The sequence below is a fragment of the Hemicordylus capensis genome, chromosome 6, assembly GCF_027244095.1.
Source record: "Hemicordylus capensis ecotype Gifberg chromosome 6, rHemCap1.1.pri, whole genome shotgun sequence".
Taxonomy (NCBI): Eukaryota; Metazoa; Chordata; class Lepidosauria; order Squamata; family Cordylidae; genus Hemicordylus; species Hemicordylus capensis.
Window position 1 is genome coordinate 134213560 of NC_069662.1, and position 8278 is coordinate 134221837.

General features: G+C 44.9%; 1 long non-coding RNA gene across 1 annotated transcript; it reads right to left on the reverse strand.

Annotated features, from left to right (window-relative positions):
• Positions 1-257: 257 nt before the first annotated feature.
• Positions 258-5191, reverse strand: LOC128331956 (uncharacterized). Its single transcript, XR_008310487.1, has 3 exons — positions 5064-5191; positions 2723-2806; positions 258-672 (listed from the first exon to the last, which is right to left on the reverse strand). It is a non-coding gene; the product is annotated as an uncharacterized LOC128331956 (long non-coding RNA).
• Positions 5192-8278: the final 3087 nt, after the last annotated feature.

The following is an 8278-nucleotide window of genomic DNA, read 5'->3' on the forward strand; positions in this document are numbered from 1 at the left end:
AGGCCTTCTCCATTGCAGCCCCTGGACTTTGGAATGTGCTCCCTGTTGAAATAAGAGCCTCCCTATCTCTGGTGACTTTTAAAAAGGCACCGAAGACACATTTATTCACTCAGGCTTTTAATTAGATTTATGGTTTAAAAAACCATTAATACTGGTTTTTAGATGTTTTTAATGTTTTAAATGATTTTAATTGTAAACCGCCCAGAGATGCAAGTTTTGGGCGGTATAGAAATATTTCAAATAAATAAAAATAATAATAAAATAAATAACAATTGCATTTCATGTTAATACATTGTCTGAATAGAGCTAAAGTCAGTTAGGAATGCAGGGACCATCTGCATAGGTGATGTGAATTGACTCCTAATGGATCACTCATTAAAAATAAAAAATAAAAGCAAAGTTGATTGTTCTTTTTTTGGAACAATAAGTTACATTCAGGCTGGGCACTGAGACCACTGTTATCTGGGTGTGTTTGTGCCAAGGGAGGAACAAGAGAAACAAGAAAAGAACCCCAAGCTTTTTAGCTGGCCAGCAAGAGGAAGCGTTGGTGTATATAGTACAAGGTGTAGTACAAGATGTATTATGTTGTTCTGGGGGGAACCTGAAGCTGTTGCACATGACTGCCTGTCTCAGTATGAGGGTCTCGTCCCTGCTCAGTCTGAGTCTGTACATCTGTAAATAAACAAGTATTATTAAAACACTGGCTGCCTTCGCACATAACACCAAACTGGAGGCGAGCGAGCCAGAGGTTCCATTCCGTGGTCGTCGTCCAAATACATGAAAAGGTGGTTTCATGACAAAAGCAATCTGAGGTTTCCAAGCCAAAACCGTAATCTGAACTTTCAGTTTGTAGTGAGTTTCACTGCTCCAACCTGAGGCTTGGAGGCGGCATTGTGTCATCTGAATTCTGCCGCCTCCGTAACCTGGGTTTTGTGCTGTGGCTGCTGCCAAAACCATAGAGAGGGAGGCTCAGACCAGCCCAGAAACGCACCAGATCTATGCCTGCCATGCTTCTCGCTAGCTGCCGAGCACTTGCCCTGCCCCCTGCTGTCTCCACACTCCTCCAGCCATTGCCCAGCAACAGGGATGCAGCATTGCCGTGTCCCAAACTTCTAACCCATGAGGGCACAGTTCTGCAGAGAACTGAAGTTCATACTCTGTTCCTCCCCAGTGGACTGGCCTTGTCATGAGGGGGCTAATCTCTAGCCATCAAGCTGACATGGAGAAGGGGCAGGAGTGTGTTGGGGGTTCCTGGACTGCTTTGACTGGGTCTGCCATCCCAAGAGCATCCTTGGTCACAGTGGACCAGACCCAAGGATCCTTTGCCCACCCTCATATACATATTCCCTCCTAGGAAGTCATCATGATCTCTTCCCAGAGCAACAGGATAATGGTGCCCCTCTCCATCCCGCTGCGACTGGTAATTGTGTTTGTGCGAGACTGGCCACAGGGCTCTTGTGAGGGTGATGGTGCAAGTGGTTTAGATGCCATCAAAAAGGGTTTAAATGCCCTTTCCCTGCTGAGGGCGGGCAATCCATGCAGAAAAAGCATGACTGTCCTGGGCATGCCCTCTTGAAGACCATGGCCAGCGGCTACTGCCCTGCTGATGTGCTAATGCCTTGCCTGCAGACAGTCTGGTAACACGAGCACTACGGAGCTAACTGGGATGCAGCCTCAGCAGACCAGGGAGAAGGAAGGGCCCCCCTTCCCTGAAACTGGAGGTCATCTGCAGGACAATTCCCAGGTTCAAGGGTTCCCGGGTTACCCCTGCTAACTGAGCAAAGAGACACATTTTAAAATGGTGATTCTCTTATATTTAGCAAGGGGAGAGCAATTGGCTCTATTCAGCCCCAGCACAGTATCTCTCCAGGGGCTGTTGCTTACTGATATCTGCCTTATGTTTCTTTTAGATTGTGAGCCCTTTGGGGAAAGGGGACCATCCTATTTATGTATTTTTTCTTTGTAAACCGCTTTGCAAACTTTGGTTTAAGAGCAGTATATAAATATTCATAGTAGTAGTAACCAAAGGTTAGTCAACCCACAGGTTGGTTTTATGTGCGAAAGTGGCCATTGTAAGTCATTAACTGAACCTGGATCTTCTGGGGTGGGTGGGAGCAGGTGGTAAAATGAATGCAAAAGGATTTATTGATTGGTTGCCTTTTTTTACCATCAAATGATAAAAACTCATGGTGGTTTACAGAAAGGGGAAAAAAAGAATAAAACAAAGTATTTAAAACCAATTAATAGTAATAAAATAAACAAAATCCCTTACAAATTCAAAAAGTTAATGCTTTCCCACTCATCCCCTCTATCTTTGTAGAAACCTATAAAGCTTTTTTTTTATTAAAAAAAATCAGCAGATACATTTTTATACAGAAACATCTAAATACAGCTATAAAAGGGAAGAAGACTTCCTTCAGAAAATGGAAGTCCTTCCCAAATGAAGAGAACAGAAAGGAACATTAGCTCTGAAATGGAAAAGAAATGGAATGAGACAATAAGGAATAGAAAAAGAGTTTGAGGAGCATATAGCTAGAAGTGTCGGGGGGGGGGGACAAAAACTTCTTTAAATACATCAGAAGCAAAAAACTTGCCATGGAGGTGGTTGGACCCTTAGATGATGAGGGAGTAAAAGGGATTATTAAGGAGGATAAGGAGATTACAGAAAAGCTGAATGAGTTCTTTGCGTCTGTCTTCAGGAAGAAGGAAACTGACCACATACCCTCTCCGGAACTGAGCGTCTAAGGCTTGGAGACTGAAGAACTGGGCCAATTTTAGGAGACGAGAGTAGATGTTCTAAACTGTCCTGAAAAACAGAAAAATAACAAAATGCCAGGGCCAGATGGCATCCACCCAAGAGTTCTGAAGGAACTCAAATGTGAAATTGCTGATCTCCTAGCAAAAATATGTAACTTGTCCCTACAATCAGGCTCTGTACCAGAGGACTGGAAATTAGCTAATGTAACTCTGATTTTCAAAAAGGGATCCGGGGGGAAACTACAGGCCGGTTAGCTTAACGTCTGTGCCGGGTAAACTGATGGAAAGCATACTTAAGGACAAAATTGTTAAACATATAGAAGATAAAGCCTTGCTGAAGGAGAACAGTATAGTTTCTGCAAGGGCAAGTCTTACCTCACTAACCTTTTGGAGTTCTTTGAGAATGTCAACAGGCTTGTGGATAAAGGTGTGGATAGAGGCACTCTAACCCCTGGACCTTGAGGACTTGGCCTGTGGCCTCCAAGGCCTGGGGGGCCTCCTGCTGCTGCCATGAGACCCCCACCACCGCGAGCCCTCCTCCCCCACCACAAGCCCTCCTCCCTGATATGTCAGCCACCCATGTGTGCAACCGGGGGGTGGGGGTGAGGCGAACAGGCCTCCCACCACCCAGGGGTGTAGTAAGGTTGGATTGGGCCCAGAGACGAGATTTTAAAATGCCCCCCCTCAAAGTCCAGGGCCTCCACACACCCCAGGCCCCCAAGGATTTAAGTCTGATATTTCAAAATAAGTATGCTGCAGGGAAATACATTTCACTGAATATACACATACACACATCACAATAAATAGTGATATACATTGAATACTATATATTTGTGCTACTTTTAATGCCTAGAACACACTAGAAACACTAATTATTAAAATTGCCCCCTCGCTGCAGATTAGCTAAGGAGATTGTCAACCATGCAGTGTGAGCCTATGTATGTTTTCTTAGAATTCTGAACAAATCCAGTAAAGTTTGATTCCAGGAGGTTTTTCACATGGAGCTTTTAGAGCCCTTTAGCACACATCTCCTCTGGAATGGAGGTGCTGCATTCACATGTTGGCCAGATTTACCCTGAAGTCCCTGCGAGTTATTGGGTAGCAGTTCACACGCAATTCAGGTTTCTCACTGCTTGTTAGAATGCAGCGTGATTTATATCCAGAGTAAAAAACAACAACACTATTTTGCATTGGTTCTTTGAGACAACTTCAATTTTGCAGTAAAGCCTCCCAGTAAACTTGCAGTAAAATCTGCTGTATGTAAAAGTCCCAGGTAAGTGTGTGGAGAATTGCAGCCTCAGGCAGCAAATCTAACCACATTTAGCTGGAAGTACATTTCATGGAAACCTAAAGGACTTACCAGCAAGGAAAACAAGTCTACTTAAAAATAAACTCCATTGCATTCAACTGTCTGAGATCCTTTCCTGGTAAGTGCATATAGGATTGCACATGCTCAGGGATGTAAAGCAAAACAAACTAATTTGTGCTCCCAGCATATTTTGCTCCCTATAGGAGACCAGTAAGTCCCACTGAAGCAAGGAAGATAGGTGGGGAGAAATAGAGAAAAGAGCAAGAATTAGCACCATTCCTCAGGAGAAAAAGAGGTGGGTGGGGTGGGGGGTGGGGAGAATGAGGAATCTGCCTCTTCTTGGTAAGATTTTAAGATAGATGAGACATGCCAGGGCTCAAGGAGCTCCTGAAGTTACACCCTCTGTCCTAAAAGTCATTCTCCCTGCTCCCCAATATGGAAGTAGGGCTGGTTGTGGTCTCTCACTCTACTGAGATAAAAACCACTCTCTGCAGGTGCTCAGAAGCAGGCTCATCCCTAGCGGGGTGTGGGTCTGGGGGGCAAATCAGCATGTGGAGGGCCTCCTTAACATTTCATATCATTACAGAATCATACTGACTGATGACATGCAGTGTAAATAGTGTGAGTGAGGTTTGTGGACATACCCAACCAGCTTGGCATTTCTAAAGAAAAATAAAATAAAAGCACAACACATGCTTCACAGTTCTCACTCAGACCTTCTGGATTGCAAAACAACTTGAACATAAGTGCATTTATAAATAATGAATAAATAAAATATTGTTTGTTCAGAAGTTTTTGTAATTTTCTGCCATGAAACAAGCCACTTGTAGGGCTTTTTAGATAGTTTTTTTTTTTACAAAGCCAGCAAATTTTCCAATCTGTTTCAAATATTCAGAGACTTCTCAGTCTCTCCCCCCGCCCCATATCAAAGCCCTATGGCAAGCAGATCCTTATATATGGAGGGGGTGGTAACCACAAAAAGGAATTCACATCACACCTCCATTACTAAGCAGGCAAAGGCTGGTCTGTGCTGGGCAGAGGGTCTGCAGAGAACTGTGGTGGGTAAAAGGCAGCCAGCGACAGCCACTCTGCCTTCCTGCTTCCTTCCTTGCTGGCTGCCTGCCGGGGCACTCAAGTTCAGGCTTCAGGCAGGCCTGCACGAAGGCCTCTCTGGAAGCCCCGCCCACCCAGAGATCAGCTGAGAGGTGGAGAGAGAAGGTGCTCCCTAGCAGCTTGCAGGCTGGCTGCTTAGATTGCTGGCCAGGAGGGCAGACTGAGGGGCCTTGGGGCTGGGTGGGTGGCTGGGCAATGGGGAGTCATGTGCTATTTCTCTGGGGGGCCCTTCAAGGCCTTGGGCCCCCAGACGACTGTCTCCACTTGTCTAATCATAGTTACGCCCATGCCTCCACCCCCTGTGGGAGCAGCGGCGGCAGCGGGCAGAGTGGGAATGCTTGGCCCTCCAGCTCAGCGGCCTCTTAGAACTGTGAGGTGCTCTGGTGTGCCTGCGCAGTTCAAATACAGCATTGCAAGCCGGTGATAGCCACAGGCTTGTGATGCTGTATTTGAACTGCGCAGGCATACTGGAGCGCCTTGCCGTTCTAAGAGGCCACTGAGCCGGAGAGCTGACTCTTCCCGCTCCACTTGCTGCCATGGGCAGGGGGGAGGCTTGCTTGCCTTACTCCCCCCCTGCAGCCACGCACATGGGCAACTAGCATATCTGGGAGGAGGGCTCGTGGTGGTTGGGTGTGTGTGGCTTGAGGCAGGGGTGGTCTGGGCGCCTAGTTTATTTATTATTTTATGTGGTGCGCCACTGGGTGTGGATAAAAGTATACTTGGACTTCCAAAAAGCTTTTGACACCCAAGACTCTTGAGTAAACTTAGCAGTTATGGGATAAGTGGACAGGTTCATGTGTGGATTGGTAACAGGCTGAAGGACAGGAAACAGAGGGTAGGAATAAATGGACAGTTTTCACAGTGAAGGGAAGTAAGAAATGGTGTCCTCCAGGAATCTGTACTGGGACCAGTGCACTTTAACTTGTTCATAAATGATCAAGAAGTTGGGGTAAGCAGTGAAGTGGCCAAATTTTCAGATGGCACTAAACTATTTAAGGTAGTGAAACCCAAAACAGATTATTTGAGCTTTCATTGGCTGACTAGGAGAGAGATTTTGGGGTCATGGTTGACAGCTGTGAAAATGGCATGCTAGGGATCATTAGGAGGTGGATTGAAAATAAAAATGCTAATATTATAATGCTGTTATACAAATCTTTGGTATGGCCACATTTAGGGTACTGCATAAAGTTCTGGTCACTGTGTCTTAAGAAGGACATTGTAGAACTCAAAAAGGTGCAGAAGAAGGCAACCAAGATGATCGGGGGCCTGGAGCACCTTCCTTGTGAGGCAAGGCTACAGCTTGTGGGGCTTTTTAGTTTGGAAAAGAGGTGATGATTACCGGGAGACATGATAGAGGTATATAAAATTCTGTATGGAGTAGAGAGAGTGGAGAAAGAGAAAAATTTCTCCCTCTCTCACAACACTAGAACCAGGGGTCATTCCATGAAATGGAAGGCCAGGAAATTAATGGCCAACAAAAGGAAGTACTTCTTTACACAACACATAATTAATCTATGAAATTAGCTGTCATGGGATGTGGTGATGGCCACTAACTTGGATGGCTTTAAAAGGGGCTTAGACAAATTCATGGAGGACAGGCCTATCAATGGCTACTAGTCTGGTGGCTATTGGCCACCTCTAGCCTCAGAGGCAAGATACCTCTAAATACCAGTTGCAGGGGGCCCCCTGTGTGAAACAAGATGCTGGACTAGATAGGCTTTGGGCCTGATCCAGCAGGGCTGTTCCTATGTTTAACTATATTAATCTCAGAGCGATTGGGAAGTATTTTGAATCAATAGATATGGATCTTTTAATAAATAGAGCATTTAGAGTAAAAAAGAGCAGCCTTTCTTCTTCTTCTTCTTCTTCTTCTTCTTCTTCTTCTTTTTTGGTATTCTCTTTTTTATTTTAAAAACTTTGTGGAGTTTGCAAAACTAACTTATTTCACCTTTGGATTAGTCAAATGTGTAAACTTTTCCCAACCAGAGCCTTGATGAGAAAAAATTACCAGGAGGTGGCAGACAAGAGACATTAAAAACACAAATCTATCTGCATAGCAGGAGGAAGGATTTGCAGGTGGATAACTGAGTTCTACTTCTGCTATATGAATAATTCTGAACCATGTAGGTAGGAACAAAGCCAAAGAGGGGTTGAGTGTTCCTATACCATGCTAGACCAGTAAAAGGTGCAGTACCTTTAAAACCAGGTAACCTGAATTAGAATGCTACAGCAGGAAGACAGTAAAAGGGACAGTGACTTCAAAGAAACTAGCTTATCTTGGAATGAGGTTTTGAAGGTAAGAGACTGCACAGGCAGTCATAGCTGATTAACCAGGAAGGAAGCCTGGGCTATCATAAAAGGTATGGAACGTAAAACGTTCTGCAAATGAACAGTATTTTAGCAATACCTTTGCTGCATAACTGGTGAATTGCATCACCATTGTCACCAATAGTGGTCAGCATATTGGCACCATAATTAATTATAAAGTTGTCTCCCACCCACACTTAATTACAAAGTCCCCCCAATTAATTTTCACTAGGGCTGCTAGCTTGCTTTGACTAGACCAGATCCTATCCTCTAAAATGCCGTAGAAATTTAAGCAAGGGAAGCTTTTCCTGGCAGGTTGGTGGTGGTACAGGAAAAACGTCACCTCCTAAATTTGTGTCTTCTGTGAAAGACACAGAATCACAGCCAGTAGCTGGCAACCTTAGGCAAAAATGATCACCTTTGGGACAGATCAGCATTTTCCAAAGAATGGTGGCCAATTCCAGGAGCAAACAGGAAGTGAAAACAAGTTGGAAGAAACAGCAGTTGCTTAGCTTCTCTTAATTACTGTACACTGAGCTGAAACTAAATAGGTGAGATATAGAGAGACAGAATGCAGAACGACGACTATAAATATGTGTATTAATAGAATGCAGAAGACTGGACTACCACTGCCTCTTTTTCGGCTTTCCATTAGGGATGTGCATGGAATCGGTTCAGAGGCCTTTTATGGTCCTCCAAACTGGATTGAACGGCGGGTGGCTCTGCCGGTTTGGTGGAGGGGGATTGCTGCTTTAAGGGTGGAGGAGGGTGCACTTACCCCCCCCCCCGGGT